The 24213-nt window shown below is 40.6% G+C and overlaps 1 pseudogene; it reads left to right on the top strand.

Annotated features, from left to right (window-relative positions):
• Positions 1 to 19819: 19819 nt before the first annotated feature.
• Positions 19820 to 21552, top strand: LOC110542342 (elongation factor 1-alpha 1-like; annotated as a pseudogene).
• The last annotated feature ends 2661 nt before the right edge of the window (positions 21553 to 24213 follow it).

Genomic DNA, 24213 nt, shown 5'->3' with positions numbered 1-24213 from the left:
ATAAACAGACAAAAAAAATTAAATAAAGTAGGAGGTTGACATTAATGACCTCAATGTTCTTTTCTTACCTAAGAGTCAAGATCTTGTCCTTTCCTGTGGTCAGTTAGGGTTGACAGAATTGGCTTTGCTGCCCATTTATCATGGAGAGTCAAAGAGACTAGAAAAGAATTAGCTGCTTAACTTTTATTTATAATTTATTACATGACAATTGTCTATGTGTGTATGATACATTTTGGCTACACTCAGCCCTCAACCCTCTCTTGTTGCCCTTCTATCCCTACTACCTCCCCTCCTACCACGTCCTCATTTCACTTTTATACCTTTTGTTTTGGCTTTGTCATCTACAGTGTTATCTGAGACTGTTGTATCAGGCATGGCTGCAGAGGTTTTTGGAGCATGAGTAACTCATCACTGGCTGTATCACTGAAGACAGAGTAATTTTCTCTCCTCTAGTAGCCTCAAATGCCATCATATAAGCAAAACTTTTAAGCTATATGCTTGGGATTATTTTTAATGGGATGAGTTACATATCTGCACAATAATATAAATACTCTGTAGCTGTGAATAAGTTAAGAATCACGGGGAGGGGCAAGATGGCAGCACCGAGTGGACTCTCATTCTGAGCAGCAGCAAAGCAGGATCGGCACAGTGACCAGCAATCAGAACTTTCGGCCATAAAACACAAGTGTTTGTGTTTCCCAGGTGAGAGGATACCCTACAGTGGGGGATTCAATCAGCTTTAAACTCACCCGGCTAAACCTCGGAAGAAATCCCAGTCCCGCCATTTGCTTGGTCGCTAGCCCCAGTCCAGAGCCACTCGCCAGTGTGCTCTGGTCATGTTCCCAGACTGAACTGTGCTCACCACAACATCAGAGACTGGAATCTCTAGTCAAGAGATAAACCCACGGTGCAGGAAACAATTGGGACCGACCTTAGGTCACCCAGACATCCCCTGGAAAAGACTCAGGTTCCACGGCTGCCCAGGAGCCAGCCCGGAGCCAGAGCCAGGGACCCAGGCTCCGGCACAGAGCCCTGCCTGAGCACCTGATTCGCTGCCCCAGATAGAACTGTGGGCTCCAGGGCACCAGAGACTCAGTTTCACTGTCGGGTGCAAACCCACAGGGAGGGAATCGGCTGGTCTGATCTCAGAGTACTCAGCCGACACCCCCACCCCAAAAAGGTCTCTGGAAAATTTCCCAGTTTAGGCAGACACCCAGACTCCCAAAGGCCAGAAATGCAGAGCCAAACGTGTCTGTGCCTGCGGGTTCTACTCACCATCCCAGACAGAACGGCGGTCCCCAATCTGGCCCAGAAGGGGACACACACTGCCAGCCCAGAGCAGAGCATAGAGCCTCTAGACCAAAGCAGTGCCCTCAGCTGCCATCCCAGACCCGGGTGCACAGCGTCTGGACTAGAGCAGGGCCCGCAGCCACCATCCCAGATAGGGACACACAGCTTCCTGCTCCGAGTGAGGCACCCAGCCTCCTGACCAGAGAGGAGCCCTGAGTTGCCAGCCTAGAGAGGTGTGCACAACATCCAGACCAGAGCAGTGCCCCCAGGCGCCAACTCAACCTAGGCGCACATTCTCCAGGCCCAGAGCGGAGCACTCAGCTGCTGGCCCAGAGACAAGTTGGGCATTCAGAACAGAACTGTGTGCCCAGGATACCAGACCGAGTTTCCCTGTTGGGAAAAACCATCTAGGGAATCAGCAGGATCTTCAAGAGGGCTGTACCTGGAAAACAGTGTAACAACAACAACAGCTCACTAAATTCAGAATGAGAAACCCAACAGCGGGGCAACTGTCTTGAGAACTTCTACAGGTGAGAGGAGAGCCTCCCTAACTAACAAAGACCACAGCTACTACTCAGGTCTATACACCTGAGGTGAGCAGTGGCAATTCCTGAGAAAAACTGGCCATACAGTGACCATACCCAAAAAGCAGAGGGGGCCTCCTTCAGGAAAAATCATCTTCCGGCCAAGGGTATTCTCCCTACCTCAGGACTCCAGGAAGCACAGAAACTAACAGCCAACACCTAAAACAGCCCAATGAGTAGAGGTCAGCGTAAAAGCCCAACCAACAAAAGACAGAGCAATATGGCATCTCCAGAACCCAGCCATCCAGGGGCAAGCAGCCCTGGACAACCCAGCATAATAGACAACCAAGAAGATAACCTTACATCTATGCTGATGAAGAGGATAATAGAGGAAACAAATAAAATACGGAAAGAATTAGAGGAAGATAAAACCAAACAGATCATGGCTATCCATAAAGAAATGGAGGAAGTTAAAGACAAGCAGATTATGGCCATCCGTGAAGAAATATGGGAAGATTCAGCCAAACAGAAATAATTAAATCACTGAAAGAAATAAAAGAAACAGAGCTGAAGAAACTAAAAGAAAAACAGGAAAATACAATCAGACAGGTGAAGTAAGTAAACAAAAAATCTCAAGATCTGAAGATAGAACTGGAAAAATTAAAGAAAACACAAATGGAGGAAATAATGGAGAGGAAGAATTTAGGGAAGAAAACAGAAACTACAGAGGTAAGCATAACCAACAGACTACAAGAGATGGAAGAAAGAATCTCAGGTGTAGAAGATACAATAGAAGAAATTGATGTATCTGTCAAAGAAAATGTTAAATCCGAAAAATTCCTGACACAGACCTCCAAGAAATCCAAGACAATATGAAAAGACAAAACCTAAGAATGACAGGAATAGAGGAAAAAGAAGATTCCCTTCTCCAAGGCCCAGAAAATATTTTCAACAAAATCATTGAAGAAAATTTCCCCAAGTTAAAGGAGAGGCCAATAAGAATACAAGAGACCTACAGAACACCCAACAAATTTGACCAGAAAAGAAAATCCTCCCACTACGTAATAATCAAAACAGTAAGTATACAGAACAAAGAAAAAATACTGAAAGCTGCAAGGGGAAAAGGCCAAGAAACATATAATGGCAAACCTATTAGAATCACATCTGACTTTTCAACAGAGACTATGAAAACCAGAAGGGCTTGGACAGATATCATGCAGACCCTTAGAGAACACAGATGTCAGCCCAGGCTAGCTACTATACCCCGCGAAACTCTCAGTCCTCATAGACAGAGAAAACAAGATATTCAGTGACAAAAACAAATTTCAACAATGCCTACACACAAATCCAGCATTACAGAAGACACTGGAAGGGAAAATACAACCCAAGAAAATTAGCTACTTTCAAGAAAACACAGGAAATAATTAACCTTACTACTTTAAAACAAAAGCAACCAAGCACACAACCTTATGACCACAGCCAACATCAAAATCAAAGGGTCTAACAGCCACTGGTCATTAATCTATCTCAACATCAATGGACTCGACTCTCCAATACAAAGACACAGACTAACAGAATGGATATGTAAACAAAACCCAGCAGTCTGTTGCATACAAGAAACATACCTAAGGCACAAAGATAGACATTACCTGAGGATAAAGGGTTGGAAGACGACTTTCCAAGCAAATGGACCCAAGAAACAAGCAGGAATAGCCATTCTAATATCTGATAAAATAGACTTTCAACCAAAATTAATAAAAAGAGATGGGGAAGGACACTTCATACTCATTAAGGGAAAATTCCACCAGGAAGACATCACAATCCTGAACATCTATGCCCCAAATACAAGAGCACCCACATTTGTAAAAGAAACATTGATAAAACTTAAACCACATATAGATCCCCACACATTAATAGTGGGAGACTTCAACATCCCACTCTCAACGAAGGACAGGTCAACAAAACAGAAATTAAACAAAGAGACAATGTGTCTAACAGAGGTCATGAATCAAATGGACCTCACAGACATTTACAGAACCTTACACCAGAACACAAAAGAATTTACCTTCTTCTCAGCACCTCATGGAACCTTCTCCAACATAGACCATATAGTGGGTCACAAAGCAAGCCCCAACAGATACAAGAAGATTGGAATAATCCCTTGTATCCTGTCTGGTCACCATGGAATAAAGCTGAACCTCAACAACAACAGAAATAACAAAAAGCCTACATACACATGGAAAATGAACAACTTGTTACTAAATGACAGCTGTGTCAGGGAAGAAATAAAGAAAGAAATTAAAATCTTCCTAGAACTCAATGAAAATGAAGACACAACATACCCAAACTTGTGGAAAACAATGAAAGCAGTGCTAAGAGGAACGTTCATAGCACTAAGTGCCTTCAAGAAGAAATTGGAGACAGCTCATTCAAGCAACTTAATGGCCCACTTAAAAACCCTAGAAAAAGAAGAAGGAGACACACCAAAAAGGAGTAGACGGCTGGAAATAATCACACTCAGGGCTGAAATCAATCAATTAGAAACAAATAAAACAATTCAAAGAATCAATGAAACCAAGAGCTGGTTCTTTGAGAAAATCAACAAGATTGGCAAACCCTTAGCCAAGCTAACTAAAAGGCAGAGAGACACCACCCAAATCAACAAAATCAGAAATGAAAAGGGGGACATAACTACAGACACTGAGGAAATCCAAACAATCATTAGGACTTTCTTCAAAAGTTTATATGCCACAAAATTTGAAAATCTAAATGAAATGGACTATTTTCTTGATCGATTTGACTTACCAAAGCTGAATCAGGACCAGGTAAATCAATTAAATAGTCCTATATTCCCCCAAGGAAATAGAAATGGTCATCAAATGTCTCCCATCCAAAAAAAGCCCAGGACCAGATGGTTTCAGTGCAGAATTCTACCAGACCTTCAAAGAAGAGCTAACTCCAATTCTCTTCAAACTATTCCACAAATTAGAAACAGAAGGAACATTACCAAACTCATTCTATGAAGCCACAGTCACCTTGGGACCTAAACCTCACAAAGACTCAACAAAGAAAGAGAATTTCAGGCCAATTTCCCTTATGAACATTGATGAAAAAATACTCAACAAAATACTTGCAAACCGAATACAAGAACACATCAAAAATATTATCCACTATGACCAAGTAGGCTTCATCCCAGGTAAGCAGGGGTGGCTATGAAAATCCATCAAAGTGATCCACCATATTAACAAACTGAAAGAAAAAAAAAACATGATAATCTCCCTAGATGCTATAAAAGCCTTTGACAAAATCCAACATCCATTCATGTTTAAAGTATTGGAGAGATCAGGGATACAAAGCACATATCTAAACATAGTAAAGGCAATATACAGCAAGCCTATAGCCAACATCAAACTGAATGGAGAGAAGCTTAAAGCAATCCCACTGAAATCAGGGACAAGACAAGGCTGCCCACTCTCTCCATATCTCTTCAACATAGTGCTGGAAGTCGTTGCTTGAGCAATAAGACAGTTGAAGGAGATCAAGAGGATACAGATTGGAAAGGAAGAAGTCAAATTATCACTATTTGCAGATGATATGACAGTATACATGAGTGACCCCAAAAACTCTGCCAGGGAACTCCTACAGCTGATAAATACCTTCAGCAAAGTGGCCGGATACAAAATTAACTCAAAAATATCAGTAACACTCCTGCATACAAAAGACAAAAGGGCTGAGAAAGAAATTAGGGAAACAACACCCTTCATAGTAGCCACAAATGACATAAAGTACCTTGGTGTAACCCTAACCAAGCAAGTCAAAGACATGTATGAAAAAAAATTCAAGTCTCTGAAGAAAGAATTAGAAGAAGATATGAGAAGATGGAGAGATCTCCTATGCTCATGGCTTGGCAGGATTAACATAGTCAAAATGTCCATCTTACCAAAAACAATCTACGGATTCAATGCTTTTCCCATCCAATTGCCAACACAATTCTTTATAGACCTGGAAAGAAAAATTCTTAACTTTGCATGGTATAACAAGAAACCCAGAATTGCTAAAACAATCCTCTACAATAAAAGATCTTCTGGAGGTATCTGCATCCCTGATCTCAAGCTGTATTATAGAGCAACAGTTATAAAAACTGCATGGTACTGGCATAGAAACAGAATGGAGGATCAATGGAACTGAACAGAAGACCCAGAAATAAATCCACACACCTGATTTTTGACAAAGATGCCAAAACCATACAGTGGAAAAAAGATAGCATCTTCAACAAATGGTGCTGGTCCAACTGGATGTCTACATGTAGAAAAATGAAAATAGATCCATACTTATTACCCTGCACAAAACTGAAGTCCAAGTGGATCAAAGACCTCAACATAAAACCAGACACATTAAATCGGCTAGAAAAAAAAGTGGGGAATACCCTAGAACTCATTGGTACAGGAGAAAACTTCCTGAACAGAACACCAACAGCACAGGCTCTAAGATCAACAATCAATAAATGGGACCTCATGAAACTGAAAAGCTTCTGTAAATCAAAGGACACCATCATCAAAACAAAACGACTGCCTACAAATTGGGGAAGAATCTTCACTAAACCTTTATCTAACAGAGGGCTAATATCCAGCATATATAAAGATCTAAAGAAGCTGAAAAGCAGCAAACCAAGTAATCCACTTAAAAAATGGGGAACAGAGCTAAACAGAGAATTCTCTGTAGAGGAATATCAAATGGCAGAGAAACACTTGAAGAAATGCTTAACTTCATTAGCCATTAGGGAAATGCAAATCAAAACAACCCTGAGATTTCACCTTACACCCATCAGAAGGGCCAAGATCAAAAACTCAAGTGACAATAAATGTTAGAGAGGCTGTGGAGAAAGGGGAACCCTCTTCCACTGCTGTTGGGAATGTAAACTTGTACAACCACTCTGGAAATCAATTTGGCGCTTTCTCAGACAACTAGGAACAGCGCTTCCTCAAGATCCAGCCATACCACTCCTGGGCATATATCCAAAAGAGGCTCAAGTACACCATAAGGACATTTGCTCAACCATGTTTGTAGCAGCCTTATTTGCAATAGCCAGAAGCTGGAAACAGCCCAGTTGCCCCTCAACTGAAGAGCAGATTCAGAAATTGTTGTACATCTATACAATGGAGTATTACTCTGAAATGAAAAATAAGGAAATCATAAAATTTGCAGGTAAATGGTGGGATCTGGAAAGGATCATCCTGAGTGAGCTGTCCCAGAAGCAGAAAGGACACACATGGTATATACTTACTCATATAGACTTATAGGATAAACCTAAAATCTGTCCGTCTAAAGAAACTAATCAAGAGTGAAGACTCTGACTAAAATGCTCAGTCCCCATCCCAAAAGGCAAAGAGGATGGCCATCAGAAGAAGAAGAAAGCAGGAAACAACCTAGGAAACTGCCACAGAGGGCCTCTGAAAGGCTCTGCCCTGCAGATTATCAAAGAGGCTGAGACTTTATGACCAATTGTTGGTTAGAGTACATGGAATCTTATGTAAGAAGTGGGAAATAGTAGGTTATGGAGAGGACAGGAACCCCACAAGGAGAGCAACAGAAAAGAGACCCATACTCCAACCAAGTACCAGGCATGGAGATAACCTTGAACCCCTGTGCAGATGTAATCCATGGCAATTTAGTGTCTAAGTTGGTTATATAGTAATAGGAAGAGGAATTGCCTCTGACACAATCTGATAGGCCTACTCTTTGATCACCTCCCCCTGAGGGGAGAGCAGTCTTACCAGGCCACCGAAGATGACAATGAAGCCACTCCTGATGTGATCTGATAGACTAAGATCAGAAGGAAGGAGAGGAGGACCTCCCCTATCAGTGGACTTGGTCATGCATGAAGAAGGGGTAGGGAGGGTGGGACCGGGAGGGGAGGGGCTTATGGGGGAATACAAAGTGAATAAAGTGTAAAAAATAATAATAAAATTTAAAAAAAAAGAATCACTACAGTTGGCTGTGATATCAAAAAATGTTGCTATCCTCTGATTTATTTTTCTGTGATTAGGATTGGAATATTGGTGCCTTACAAATACTAGGTAGGTGTTCTACAGCCCAGTTATACACAGAGAGCTATTAACTCTAAAGAGTGAAATTCTATCCAGTAATTCGAGACACTGCAGTTGACCTTGGGAGCTATAGACCAATTTATGCTATAGGTCAGAGAAAGAAGAGCAAGGCAAACAGCATGGAAAGATGAACAATCTGTCGTCATCCCTACTCAAAGAAGAGGTCACAGACAGAGGAGAGTTGTTTTGAGATCTCATCTGTCAGAACTACATATTGTGTTCTAGTGGATGACAGCATTCTCTCTCTCTTCTCTCTCTCTCTCTCTCTCTCTCTCTCTCTCTCTCTCTCTCTCCAGATTTTGGAGCCAGTGGAGAGATCGGCAAGAGAAGTAGGACAGATGGGGATTAAAGAGAAAGTTGGCATTATGATTGACTAAACTGATGGGAAACATGGCTTTACATGTGGGCCAAATAGCCTTAGTAACACTTCATCTGAATCAGAAAGCCTTGAGCCAGCAGTCTTAGGGCTAGCCAGATAACTGCAAGTGAGAAGCCTTGGACCAGCAAGTCCCAGGGAAAGCCAGATAACCACAAGTGAGCAAGCTGCTTCAGCCTACTGGTCAGAGCCTTCGATTTGCTTGTAGTGATAGAGTTTCTGAAGATGAACTTGGTATTACTTCATTTTGACTCTCAACCCACCAACTAGATATTCCCTTTTCCTACTGGCAACAGTAAGTGATGGGCAGAGAACAGTTTGTTTCAGTAATTGTCCCTCTAGGGTGCTGGATAGAAATTCTCTATTATTTTTAGAACAAAGGGAGATACAAATGAAGTTTTTTCTTTTTAATTAGTATCATTTTATTAGTATCATTTATTACAATTTATTCAATTTGTATCCCAGCTGAGGTTCCTTCCATCATCTCCTCCCAATCCCACCCTCTGCCCACTCTGTTCCTCCCCTAGTCCACTGATAGGGAAGGTCCTCCTCCCCTTCTATTTTACCCTAGTATATCAGGTCTCATCAGGATTGGCTGCATAGTCTTCCTCTGTGGCCTGGCAAGGCTGCACCTCCCAGGGGAGTGGTAATTAGAGAGTCAGCCACTGAGTTCATGCCAGAGAAAGTCCCTGCCCCCCTTACTAGGAAACCCATTTGGAGATTGAGTCTCTGGGCTATATCTGAGCAAGGGATTTAGGTCCTCTCCATGTATTGTCCTTGTTTTGGGTATCAGTCTCTTCAGGGTCCCCAGGGCTCAAGGTTTTTTTTTTTTTTTTTTTTCTCCTTCTTTCCTAAGATTCCCTGCACTCTTTCCAAAGTTTGGCTATGAGTCTCAGCCTCTGCTTCAATACCTCAATCAGTAGAGTCTTCCAGAGGCCATCTGTGGTAGGCTCCTGTCCTGTTCCCTGTCTTCTGCTTCCAATGTCTATCATGTTTGTCCTTCTGAATGAGGATTGAGTATCTTCTTCAGGGTCTTCCTTTTTTTTTTTTTTTTTAGCTTCTTTAGAACCCTTTTCCATTGCTGGTGGGAATGTAAACTTGGACAACCACTTTGGAAATTAATCTGGCATTTTCTCAGAAAATTGGGAATAGCCCTCAAGATCCAGCTATATCACTCCTAAGCATATATCCAAAATATGCTCAACTATACAACAAGGACATTTGCTCAACCATGTTCATGGCAGCTCTATTCATAATATCCAGAATATGGAAACAACCCAGATGTCCCTCAATGGAGGAATGGATACAGAATTTTTTTTTTTTTGTGGTACATTTACACAATGGAATACTACTCAGCTGTTAAAAACAAGGAAATCATGAAATTTGCAGGTAAATGGTGGGAACTGGAAAAGATCATCCTGCGTGAGGTATCCCAGAAGCAGAAAAACACACATGGTATATGCCACTCATAAGTGGATATTAGCCACATAATATAGGATAAACATATTAAAATCTATACTCCTAAACATATGAAGTTTTTTACCCCAAAATTTAAGAGATTCTTAGCATCCAAATATGGTTCTGAACAGCTTATTTTAAAAATGCATGCAAACAACAGCTTGTCAAGTCTGTATAGAGCAGAATAGGCATTGCTCAAAGAGTTTCCCAAAAGACTGCACACAGCATAGTGGGTTCTTTCTGCCACTGTATGTTATGACCAACTGATGAAAGTCAGATACATTGAAGAAGCGCGGGAAGGAGCCAGGTGAGAAGTATAGGAGTGAAAGCCAGAGAAGCAAGTCCTAGGTAAACCTGTCAACTCATGATGTGCTATGATCCTGGAGTGGTGTGGTTTCTGTTCTCCAATTTTACCTCACCTAAATCTACAAAGTCCTATGGACTTAAATACGTTTGGGTTGCTACCTTTCACAAATAGCAAAAGTAGTTATTTTTGAGAAAGAACAGAAAGCCTGGACTTGGGAGAGACATGATATTTCCAAGAAGCAGAAAGGGTCTTGTTTCCAGGGTCACCTGATATATTAACCAGTTTGATCACTCTAGATTTATATCTGATATTCTGGGGTAGCTATTAATAGAATGTGTTGTATTCATTCTCAATTGTGTCTTGTTTGGATAAATTTGATTTAAGGTCTTTTTTTTTTTTTTAGAAGAATGGATTTACCATTACACATATAATTAGTTCTACAGAGGTCTATGCCAAGCTAATTGCTTTCAGGGAGAATCAACTGATTGCAGTAATAAAGCAATCTCCAATAGGTTCTCTGTATCTATAGAAGACGTCCTAGGGCTAATAAAGGGTTAAAAAGTAGAGGCCCAGTACCAGTTGAAGCGATGAATGAGTGGGTAGAGTTGGAGTGGTGAATATGTTTCTCAGGCATCCATGCATCAGCTGCACACAAATTCTCAGGATCATCTCATACTCAGATGCTCTTGTTCCAATATCGGATGTAGTGATGGCCCCATACAATGTTCCTCTTTCTTGACTTTCTGAGGTGGATAATGATACTTGAAAAATGTTGGTGTTTCAAAAAAATTTTTGAAACATTCCTTCTATTCTTGATTTATACTTTTTATTTTATTTTTTGTATTGTTGAAACTCTGTATTTGCTTTTGTTCATGCTCAAAGAACCCCATTCAGGGTTAGCCAGCTGACAGCCTTTAGTAAATACTTACTTGCTAAACCAATGAATGGATGGTCAAGTGGAGAGCTATGCAATTTGCTAACACGGTGTAGAGCCAGGCCTTCCATCTCCCACTCCCAGCCCTACCATAGAGACCCTCTGATTCCACTGCTCTTGATCAAAATGTACCAGGAGAAAAGCTGAATAGTGGTCTGGAGAGCACTGGGGTTCTGTCTGTAGTATCACTGTTTTCCAAGGAGCTAAAGTATCACCTTACTCTATAAGTAGTTGGCAGAACTGTTAGTGCCTGTGAAGAGGAAAGTCATGGCTGGAGCAGCCAGAGTGTAGGCAGGCAGGCAGGGTCCTGTGTAAGCAAAGAGGTAAGCAACAAGGTCTTAGGAAGGAGCTTCGTGCTTCTCCTTGGTCAAGATTCCAGATCTGTGTCAGCTGATCGCAACCTCCATGCTTCTGACGCTAGTTAATAACAAGACACCTACCCCTTTTTTATACCTGCTAATACAGTCTGCATTTCACTTACACCAGGGTTGGACATGCTTCGTTTTTGAAACTCACTTGTCCTTAGGATGAAGGACGAAACTTGGAGACCCTACAGTCTTCTTTATACTTTCTTTTTTAAAATTTGTATTAATTACACTTTATTCACTTTGTATCCCCCCATAAACCCCTCCCTCATCCCCCTCCCCATCCCACCCTCCCATCCCCTTCTTCACGCATGCCCCTCCCCAAGTCCACTGATAAGGGAGGTCCTCCTCTCCTTCCTTCTGATCTTAGTCTATCAGATCTCATCAGGAGTGGCTGCATTATACTTTCACCGTAGCAACATCATTCTGAGTGCATGAGTCGTATGGGGATGCCTTGTAACTACTAGGGGTTATACACGGACTGAAAATTTATCACCCACAGCCACTCATAATGACATAAAGTAAGATAATGACAAATAATTAAGAAAAGAAATCTCTATGGAAATGGCTGCTATGTGGAAGAAGGTTTGTACAGATAGTGAGATAAAGAAAGGCACGTACCACAGAGGTTTTTTTTTTTTTTTTATGGGGGAGGAGCCTTAGTATCCGGGCAAGAAGATGAGGCAAGGGACTGCATGCTTTAAGCCAAATGCGGTGCCGCTTCACCAAGGAGCCTGGAATCTGTGGCATCTCATAATTTATACTTTTTAAATACTTAATTAGAATATCTTATTTTCCAGCTACTATTTGTTGCCAATTATTTTAAGTATTACTTACCATTTTATTTTTAAGTGAGGTAAAGCTGGCAAGCAAGTGAAAATCATTGTATAAAAACAAACTCCTGTAGGGCATTTGGTATGACTCTCCATATTATGTTGGCAGACCCTGCTTGCTATAGCCCAATGAATTAATATTGTGGCACAGCGAAGAGAACACAGATATGTCAAAGTAAATAACCTTTCTCTGCTCCTTCCTTTTCAGTGTGCTCTCAGGAAAGATGCTTGGTGCAAAGGTCACAGAAGACTGTGGGCCCACTTACTTATTGTGACTAAGATAGATAGGAAACCCAGAGTCACTTAATATTGGCACTACTTATTGTTAAAATAAAAGTACAGATGTGATTTAGCTGATAAAGAACCATGGCTCTGATGTCTTGTGAGCTACTCCGCACAGTTTCCTGGCTATCCTCTGGATCTCTGGGTCCCTCAAGATAGACCAATGGGAATCAGTATTGACAGAGTGATACTATGGGCCTCTCCCCATCCTGTTCTCATTTGCTGTGGCCTGTGTGGTAGATGGTTGCATACAACACCAGTTTCTCCCCTGATTGTCCTCTTCAAGGGGCAAGACTGCATTGTGTGTGTGTGTGTGTGTGTGTGTGTGTGTGTGTGTGTGTTTGTGTATTCATCATTGTCTTTTAGGGTATGCCTAAATAAGTTTGCTTCTCATAAGGTAGGTTAATTATTTAGTGTTGATAGTTTAGTGTTCATAGCAGGCACCTTTAGAAGTATTTTATTCAATGAAAATATTAGCTAGTTTCTGGCAGATGGTCATCTAATTTTTGTATTACTTTGGCAATGGGAAGTTTACTATCCCTGGAGGTAATTTCCCCCATGAAGTAAATAGGTAGACTGACCTACATTCATTTTATCATAATGATCTTCATCATAGAGAGCTGGCTCTCTATGATAGTCAGCAATAAGATTAACCTTGCTGAAGATGATTTTCTGGATGATCTCTTCTTACTAACTTTCTCCATATTCATATTCATGAATATTTCTTCACATTTAAGAAATGTCACAAACCTAAGGAGATGACCTGGTTATGATCCCTGACCTTGGTTGAGGAAAATGATTTGTACATTTTGAAGCATCCAGCTATTCTAAAGTCATCCCTGTCAAAGGAAAGGATGGATGGATAGATGCAAAAATGAAAAACCTTGTGAAACCTTTTCTATTAGACTTTATAGAAAATACCCCAGTGATAAAAACTTCATGAACTTTGACTGACTTATTTCAATATTTTGTCATAGCAGTAATGAAGAGTGTCTGTTCAGTCCCAGATGAAATCCCTGTAGCCATTTTAAGTCATTTGTGCCTGTAATACTTTAGGTGTGTTCCCTTTGTCTTGCTCCATTCCAAGACTGACCTTTGTACTGATCAGGCAGAGGCAGAAAGAAGACCAAACATAGAGTCTTCAAAATATGAAACACAAAAAAATATGTTCAACATCCAGAAAATGAAAAATAAACTACTTTGAGAGTTCATCTTACCCTAGAGAGAATGGTCTAGAAAAATGAAACAACAGCAGATTCTGGCAAGGATTCAGGGAAAGAATGACACATATTCATTTCTGAGGAGAGAGTTTTTGAATTGTGGTTTCTGGATTCAGCCAACTACAAACACGGCCAGACCCTACTCTGAACAATTCTTCTGATCCTTTTCCTTTAACTAAAGCCCCACCTCTGCAGACACCTCTTGCAGGACTCTAGTCTCCACATCACAGATGAAGCTTTGTTCCAGGGAAAGTTTTTGTTCATAAAGCAATTAAAACTCCTGGAAGGGCTCATCCTATGGTGATGATTCTTTAAGCCCTGTTTAATGGTGAGCTGAACATGCAGGGGTGGGTATGCCAGAACAACTGATGTTCTGTCTTTCACGCTGCCGTTTGATCACACAACTCCCTCTAAACACTGCTGCTCTCAACTATCAGGCTTGAAATTCTCTTCATTTTCTGAATTGACTGCTGTTCAAGTCTGAATTGTACACCAGCCATGGCTTTCAGCTTACGAAAACTCAATATATCTACTGCCCTGCTGAGGCAGAAGGGGACATCAGGGATTAATATTTTATCATTTTAAAATGCCTCCAAGATACAGTCTGACTCACCCTCATAACAGCAGTGGGAAACAGGAAGGAAGCAGGTAAATGTGTACTTCACACAGTTTTTACTTAATGGTAAATTTAGTGTTGTTTGGTTCAAGTTGAAAAATGATGAAATTATTCATGGGGAATCTAATTTGAGATCATCATTCTTGATGACATTTATGACTTGCTGCTGGCAAGAACTGTGTTATAGTACTGTGACGAATGCTCTACTTTTTATTTGAAGGTGACACTATTGTCCCCACATAATCTGCATGTGAGTTTTGCAGCATTTTTCTAATAAGAGGGACAAACTTTCATTTCGGCATTTTTGCTCTCCCTTGACATTAGGACGATGGACACACATTTCTGATGCCTGGCTTAGGATAAGTGTTACAGTCATCACCACAAGCAGAGAAAAACAAATTGCTTGCTTAGGGATTTGAACTTTTGCCACTGGCCTCATTAGTATGGTGTGCTAACCAACTAGGGTAGCCACAGGCATGCAATTATAAAACAGCGTGAATCAAACTCGATGCAGGGCCCTGAAATTTAACCTTTGAATATGTCCATTAGCCTTGACATATCTCTATGGAAGAGTATGACCTTTCTCTAAAGACATTTACTGCAAAAGGGAGTGCTGTTATCCTTCATAGAAATTTAATTTTTAGATATAATAAAAATAGAAAGAGAAGTGAATACTGGAGGACTGAAATTTGTGTTTCTATAATACTAGGTGTTAATTTTTGAACAATATTTGCAACTATGTCATTTATGTGTCAAATTTATGTCAATATTTCATTCCAATGTTAAAGACATCCTTGAGTCACATTTGAATTTATATTTATTAACATGGGTGAAGAATTAACATTTTACCACTAGATCACAAATATCAACACAGTCCTTACAGCAGTATCTTCATAGATATGCCAGACAGAAAAATCTCTGAAAGAAAGTATTAGTTCAAAAAGAAAAGAAAATTCTTTTCGGTCAATGCTTTCTTGAAAATTATTTTTAAAGAAAAATGCCTAATTACAATTATTAATAATCATAAGATAGAATAAACAGATATAAAAGCGTCAAAGGAAGTGAAGATGTAATAGATACACTCTGATGTTTATAAGCTGGGAATAGCTTGATTTTTTTTTTTTTACTGTCATGCAGCTTCCTCTGTTTCTTTCACTCCCTCATTTGGTCAGTCATCAAGTCTTGCTGATTCCATATTCCTAATTTTTTTTTTAATTCAAATTTTCTGTCAGGGCATCCCCAGTTTCTCACATGGAGCATGACGATAACTCCCATCTGTTTCCTGCCTCCAGGCCTCTGTTCCTTTAACTAATTTCCCATATTTTATAAACTGCAAATGAAATTATGTTGCTGCCCCACTTTAGTTCCTCCTTAGGACTCTGAGAGCTTTTATCACGGAGTCTGCAGTCTTTTCCTTCAGAGGCAGCCACTTACAGGGATGTGGTGTGGACAGCGTCTATGTATGCACATCATAAGCATTTTGGAGGACATCATCTCACATAGTGAAAGACCTCGAATTTAGTTTTCTTGCCTTAACTGTAAAATATATGATGGGAATAACATCATTATGTTGAATAGGTTTATGTTAAATCAGAAGTGTAAATATTTAACATTTCTAATTATTAAAATCTTTCTTTTTTTTTTTTTTTCAATGCAGTTTATTCAGGAACATTGAACAATCCTCGGACCCCGGGGAAAGCCAGCCCACAGCTTAAATAGCCTCTGGGTAGCCAACCCAGGCATGCCACGGGGGCAATGCAGATAGGTCCACATACATGGAAGCAAGCCAGATCCTCGGCCTTAGCCAAATGTGGAGTTGTTCCTGACAGAGAGCACTCACCATCGGGAAGGTGGAAGGCGGAAACCAGCTCCATCTTTAAGGCATAGCATTCTGCAGCTCTCTACAGTTCCCCCTTTTTGTTTTAGACGCATCAGGCAAGAGTAGAGGTCTGATCTCTGATATTAGAAATAAATTGGGACTTTGTACAGATGTTCATTTAGGTGTCATCCACCCAAAGAGCATCGGACCCGTCCGATACCTTTTTCTCAGAGGCGGGACCTGGGGCATCAACCCGCATGCAATCAGACATGCTCTTCTCTGGGTCCAAAGCGGCTGACCCTGAGTGCAGTGCTTAGCCTCGCATCCTGCAAATCTGTCTAAACAATTGTTGAGCTATATTTTAGGTAATTGGACTGGAGAATTCGATACTACGATGGAGCAGCTGAGAGTGGCCATTGTCACAGTAAATTCTACCGGAGTGGACGCAGGACTAGCCACAGGATTATCAACATGGATTGCTGCAGCCATGAATCATCTGAAGGAATGGGCGGGCATGGGAGTGTTAGCAGGCCTTCTGGTGTTGGTCTCCTTGGTTTGCCTGTGGTATATATGCAAGATTAGAGTCTCACAACAGTGTGATGCAGCCATGATCATTCAGGCCTTTACAGCCATTGAAGCAAGACATTCTCCCCAAGCATGGTTGGATACCATAAAAAGCTAAAATGATACGCTCAGGATGCGAGGCTAAAATCTTTCTTAATACCTGATCATTTTGTTTTTTGTTTTATATTAGTTTATTTACTTTATATCCCAAGGGTATCCTCTCATCCTTCCAGTCCCCCCAACTTTTTCCTCTACTTCCTCCTACCCCTCTCTCCTTTCCCTAGAAATATGAAGCCACCTCCTTTCATATCAACCTTCCCTAGCATGTCAAGTCACATCAGGACTGAGCATATCTTCATTCCCTGAGGCCAGGCAAGGTAGTCCTGCCAGGAAGAAGTGATCCAAAAGCAGGCAATGGAATCTATGTTAGAAACAGCCCCTCTCCCACTTGTCAGGTGCTCCATATGAAGACCAAGCTGCCCGTAGGCTACATGGTTACAAGGGGCCTAGGTCCAGATCATGCATGCTCCTTAGTTGATGTTTCAGCCTCTGAAAGCCGCCATAGTACTGGGTTAGTTGTCTCTGTTAGTTTTCTGTGAGGTTCCTGTCTCCTCCCAAATCCTTCTATTTTTTCCCCCAGTACTTACACAGGACCTCCAGAATTCCACCCCATGTTTGGCTGCAATCCTAGTATCTGTCTTGATTCTCTGCTGACCATTTTGGCAAGAAGGAACCTAAGCAGGAAAAATAATGTTAACTTCTTGCAACTGAAAGCCATGGTCCAAACAATGCAGCTTATTCTCCAATCCTCCAAACATACCTGCAACCTTAGTTGCCTGAACTTTTTGCCAGGAAAATATAGACAAATAACTCCTTTCTGCCACATCTTTCACCCAAGATTGTGTGCAGACCAGAGTGTAATTCCATCAAAGCCTAACTTGGAGAATCAATGAGTTTATTTGATTTACTTACAGACGATGGGTGAGCAGTAATTTACACACGCCAAAGCAGCCATACTATTGAAAAGTTTCACCCAGCACAGATGATGACTTCCTTATCACTGTATAAATGGAGTTTCTCAATTAGTTAACATTCTAGAGTCTATATAACTATAGCACCTCCTGAGATCATACAACTAAGACAGACTCACATATAGCTGACAGAGAGTCATGCAAGGGAATGGCTGGATTTTCAGGGGGTGTTGATGATTATTAATATTTATTATTGATTTATCTTTTAGTTAAACAGTGGTTATTCCTAAACCAGCTGTATACACAAATAATCACACATTAACCTAGAATACAATGCTGGACAATAATTACTCCATCCTAAACCTCCTAGTCTGCTTCCTCCCATTCAGATTTCCAACCTTATGCTTGCTTTTTAGTCATATCTTAGGTCTTTTTCATCTCTCCTGGTGTTTCCAGGTCCTCTCCTCTCAGATATTTCTCCTCTCACCCTCTTCCCACTCTTTTCTTTCTCCTCCCCTCCAGACAAGGACATCCCACCCTATTCTCTCTATTGCTCAGCATTGGCTGGCTGTTTTATTGACAATACAGAGAACAAATGGTAGCATGTTTACACAAACTTGAGACAGGTGATGCTTGGAATAAACATCACAATACAATGTCTGGATTGAAACCAGATAGTGGGTTAGAGAAATCAGCAGGTGAATGAACAAGGGAAAATTGTATACATTCCACAAGAACATCATACCAACACAGGGGAGAGTCCAATGATCCTTCACATTTCTTGTACAAGGAACATCAACAGCTGATTGAAAGTCTATTGTGAGTATTCATAGTTGCTCTAGTAAAGACTGCAGCCGTTAGTTTATTCTAGCTGATAATCATTACAGCTGAATGCTGTAATTGCACAGTATTTATGTCTTGTGTTACATTAGTTTTCCTAGAGAGATAAAAAGGCATGTCTACTCATATAGACCATAAGATCAAAGAAAAGAGTTTATCTAAGTCCAGCTTGGTGAAATATTCAGTTTATTGGCATTATTTGCAGGGTGACTTGTGGACAGCTAATTCATTACAAGTCCCAACCCACTATGTTGAGATAGCTGTAGAATTCTAACCTCTAGTCAGCCTTTTAGCCCCCATATATGATAGCACCCTCAACATCATCCTCAACTTGTGACATGAGGGTGTCAAATCTAGAATCTAATGTGAAAATATAGTAACAACTTCTATAACCTAGAAGTAAATATTACAAGTTTCAATGACTACAGTGGATATAGCCATCCGTCATTGTGTTGTTTTCTTATGTCTCTGTCATAACGTTGGGCCAATGTATTTTGTAGGTTACCATAGTTAGTATGCTTAATGACAGGGGATGGTCACCTGATAACCAAAAGAAATAGCTCTTCAACAATATAAGGGATCAGAGAATGGATGTCAGCCCACTGAACTCTAGAAAAAGAAATGAACACCCCAAAATAAGAGACACTTAGAACTCTAGATAGATATGACCAAAGGAGAACATCTTTATGATATGTTATAATCAAAATGTTAACAATACAAAGCAAACAAATAACATTCCAGTGTGTAAGTGGAACTGATGAGATTTCTTGGTGAGTAAAGGGACCTGCTGCTGAGCCTGATGACCTCAGTTTGATCCCTGAGATCATATGACAGAAGGAGAGAAATTTCTCCTCTGATCTCCACAGCACAGGCTTGCTATGATGAAACACACACACACACACACACACACACACACACTGAATGAGTGAATGAATAGAAAAGAAGTATTTTAAGGGAAAATGCCTACTTATATATGAAGGCGGGACCATCAGAAGAGCACCAGATTATTTGTCAGCCACTCTAAAATTTACAGAAGGCTTGAATGATATAGTTTAATCCTGAAAGTCAATAACTGTAAACCAAAATTGTTGTACCCAGGAAAGTTATCACTTAAAGTCAATGGAGAAATAGCATTATATATTCATTTAAAAATGAAATTAAACATATGTTAATTTTAAAATATAATTAAAAAAGGTAATTCATGCTGACCTGGCAGTCATGTGGAAAATACTAAAAGGAACTCTATAAACTGGGGGTGGGGGGGGAAGAAATATAGTTCACATAAAAATATAAATATAGTTTTTCGCAACGGGTTTGCCGTCAGAACACAGGTGTTGTGAAAGCCACCGCTAATTCAAAGCCAAAATGGGAAAGGAAAAGACTCACATCAACATCGTCGTCATTGGCCACATCGATTCAGGCAAGTCCACCACAACCGGCCACCTGATCTACAAATGTGGCGGGATCGACAAACAAACCATCGAGAAGTTTGAGAAGGAGGCTGCTGAGATGGGAAAAGACTCCTTCAAGTATGCCTGGGTCTTGGACAAACTGAAAGCTGAGCGTGAGCGTGGTATCACTATTGACATCTCCCTGTGGAAATTTGAGACCAGCAAATACTACATGACTGTCATTGATGCCCCAGAACACAGAGACTTCATCAAAAACATGATTACAGGCACCTCTCAGGCTGACTGTGCTGTCCTGATTGTTGCTGCTGGCGTTGGTGAATTCGAAGCTGGTATTTCCAAGAATTGGCAGACCCGTGAGCATGCCCTTCTGGCTTACACCCTGGGTGTGAAACAGCTGATTGTTGGTGTCAACAAAATGGATTCCACTGAGCCACCCTACAGCCAGAAGAGATACGAGGAAATCGTTAAGGAAGTCAGCACCTACATTAAGAAAATTGGCTACAACCCTGACACAGTAGCATTTGTGCCAATTTCTGGTTGGAATGGTGACAACATGTTGGATCCAAGTGCTAATATGCCTTGGTTCAAGGGATGGAAAGTCATCCGCAAAGATGGCAGTGCCAATGGCACCACACTGCTGGAAGCTTTGGATTGTATCCTGCCACCAACTCGTCCAACTGACAAACCCCTGCGCCTGCCCCTCCAGGATGTCTATAAAATTGGTGGTATTGGTACTGTCCCTGTGGGCTCTGTGGAGACTGGTGTTCTCAAACCTGGCATGGTGGTTACCTTTGCTCCAGTCAATGTCACAACAGAAGTCTAGTCTGTTGAAATGCACCATGAAGCCCTGAGTGAAGCTCTTCCTGGGGACAATGTGGGCTTCAATGTAAAGAATGTGTCCCTTAAAGACGTTAGACGTGGCAACGTTGCTGATGACAGCAAAAATGACCCACCAATGGAAGCCGTTGGCTTCACTGCGCAGGTGATTATCCTGAACCATCCAGGCCAAATTAGTGCTGGCTATGCTCCTGTACTGGATTGTCACACTGCTCACATAGCATGCAAGTTTGCTGAGCTTAAAGAAAAGATTGATCGTCGTTCAGGCAAGAAGCTGGAAGATGGCCCTAAATTCTTGAAGTCTGGCAATGCAGCCATTGTTGATATGGTCCCTGGCAAGCCCATGTGTGTTGAGAGCTTCTCTGACTATCCTCCACTTGGTCACTTTGCTGTTCGTGACATGAGGCAGACAGATGCTGTGGGTGTCATCAAGGCTGTGGACAAGAAGGCTGCTGGAGCTGGCAAAGTCACCAAGTCTGCCCAGAAAGCTCAGAAGGCTAAATGAATATTACCCCTAACACCTGCCACTACAGTCTTAATCAGTGGTGGAAGAACGGTCTCAGAACTGTTTGTCTCAATTGGCCATTTAAGTTTAATAGTAAAAGACTGGTTAATGATAACAATGCATCGTAAAACCTTCAGAAGGAAAGGAGAATGTTTTGTGGACCATTTTTTTTGTGTGTGTGTGGCAGTTTTAAGTTATCAGTTTTCAAAATCAGTACTTTTTAATGGAAACAACTTGACCAAAAAATCTGTCACAGAATTTTGAGACCCATTAAAACAAGTTTAATGAGAAATATATCTATATATAAATATAGTTTATATGTAAGAAATATAGTCTATAAAAAATACATTTTATGAGATGACTAGAAAAGAGTTGGTAAGGAAACCATTATGTACAACACAGTAAATCAGTAAATCCTTAATATAGGGGAAGAAGAAAAGAACAACCCATAATCCAGTCAGCCAGAAAAACTTCCAAAACCCCAGAACAAAATGAAAACCCCTCTCAATAAAAAAATCCCTAAATGCAAGTGACATCATCAATTAGAAGATTCAGTCTAATTGAGATAAAAAATATGACTCAACTGTCTGTAGAGCTTAAGAAACACACCTCACTAGCAAACACATTCAAATTCTTTGCTAGTCAAGGGGTGAGACTCACCTTATTATGTAAATAGAGGCTATAAGCAAGCTGGTGTAGCTGGACTAATCTAATAAAGTAGATTTCAAACCAAATCTAGGCAGAAGAGATAAAGAAAGCCACTACATAGTAATAAAGGGAACAATTAATTAGAAATATGTAACAACTATAAACATGTATAAAACTGGGGCTTCCAGTTTTATATAATAAAACAGCATAAGGCATGAAAAGTCAAATAGGTTCTTTTATAATAACAATGTGAGACTTTACTATATTATTGTTATTTTTAAATAGGTTTTCCAAATTAAATACCCACAGAGAACTTCACATTTAAAATACATCATAGATAAACTTGGTTTAACAGATATCTATAGAATATCCTATCCACAGATAATGTGCATCCTTTTCAGTGGTGTGTGGAATTGGCTCTAAAATTGATCATTTCTCTTTACTCTCTACCTCATTTATATGGAGACTAAGCAGCTCCTGGTGGAACATTCTGTTTTCCTTCTTCCTGTGAACCTCACTACACTCCTTGTTTATTTCCATTGATGAGCAACAGCTCTTGATACCCAGAAACACATTTTGTCTGGACCCCCAAAGGCCATACCTATCAGGTCCACAGCTACCACTCTCTCCTAAAAACCAGAGAGGAAAAAGAAACCAAGGAACAAAATGCCCACTTAACAAAGATAAAACCAGTTATCAGCATGCAGAACTATAATCTTCCCAATCCCAGGTGCCTAGATGCCAGCATAAAAACACAATCAGTAACAGCCAGGACAATATGTCTCCACCAGAGCCCTGAAACCCTACCACAGAAAGCCCTGAATGTTCTAACATAGCTGAAGCACAGAAAAAGAGTTCAAAACAACCCCTGAGAATATGGTCAAGGCCCTTAAAAAGAAAATAAAGAGGAAATTTTATAGTTATAAGTTGATATGTTTAAATATTCAGAGAGGACTGGCAAGATGGCTCAGTGGGTAGGAAACCATCACCAAATCTTAACCTGAATTTGATTCCTGGGACTCACTCCTGTAGCTTATGCCTTGATTTTCACAATTGTGCTGTGGTGTGTGTGTGTGTGTGTGTGTGTGTGTGTGTGTGTACATGCACGCATGCGCACACAAAATAAACAATTGCATAATTTTTTAAAATTCAGAGATATTTTAAATAAATAACTTAAGTGTTCCCTTTCACCACTTTTGTTTTTTTTTACATTATTCCTACCTCCCACCTAATTTAAAAACAACCATTATTAAGTATGAATCCTCCAGTTTTTATTTTTTAACATGAATGTTTATTAAAAGATAGTTGAGAGCACTGTTTTATGCTTCTAAAATCATAAATGTTTATACACACGAAGTATAACAAATCCCATGCTACTATGTGATTCCTAAGTATCTTCCAAATAGTTTAGGTTGTTTGGTCCAGGGATCCTCCCAAAAGGCTATAACAGATCCCACATGGTCATGGTCACATCTGCTTTATCCACTACTGTGCTCCACACAGGGACAATCCATTAAAGGTTTTCAATCAATGCTAGCTGAACACACTGGGAAAACATTGATCAGAGGACTCTCCGTGGGCAAGCTCCAGCAGCACCCCGTGGACAGACAGACACTGTAATGTTCTGATGGCCATGAGAGAGTTCTGAGACCCCAGAGCTGTTGAGGAAGATCAACGCTAGTCTTTTTTGGGGGGGATGGGTGGAGGGTGTGCACAGGCTCTTTATTGTTATAAGAGAACATTAATGGTGTTTGAGACCAGACTTCAAGGCAAAGCTCTTTAGGATGTTTTAATGATCAGTGAATGACTTAATGAATGTTGAACTGCAGGCGATTAACTCTTACTCTGACCTCTATTAGCTGTGAATTAAGACAGGGATGTAGGCTGCTAAGAAGGGATCTGAGTAAATATGGAAAGTAATTAAGCTTCTGTGGGTTCCCAGATTTTTGCAATTTCCATTGTAGTGATCTGTGTTATTGCTGAGGAGGGTTGATGACTCTGAATTCAGGAAGAAAAGGTTTGTTATTTTCAGGTCCTAAATTTGCATGTGAATGCATTCCTGTTTCCTCTCTATGAGGAAGGAGGTGAGAAGGCAGTTTCAATAGATATAAAATTGATGATAGTGGAAAGCAGCCGTATGCTTTCAGCTGTAAGATACAGTTGTCTGGGAGACTTAGCTTTTGTTTTCACCTAAATAAGCTTCTATACTTGGCCAAGGGCAAATAAACAATTTTTCATCTTCTCAGGAGAATGAGGAAAGACATATGCTTCTCTCAATATGTAAGACACCTGGGTAGGTTACATT

Source organism: Meriones unguiculatus, chromosome 3, assembly GCF_030254825.1.
Source record: "Meriones unguiculatus strain TT.TT164.6M chromosome 3, Bangor_MerUng_6.1, whole genome shotgun sequence".
NCBI lineage: Eukaryota > Metazoa > Chordata > Mammalia > Rodentia > Muridae > Meriones > Meriones unguiculatus.
This window is presented reverse-complemented; position numbering and strand designations above follow the sequence as displayed.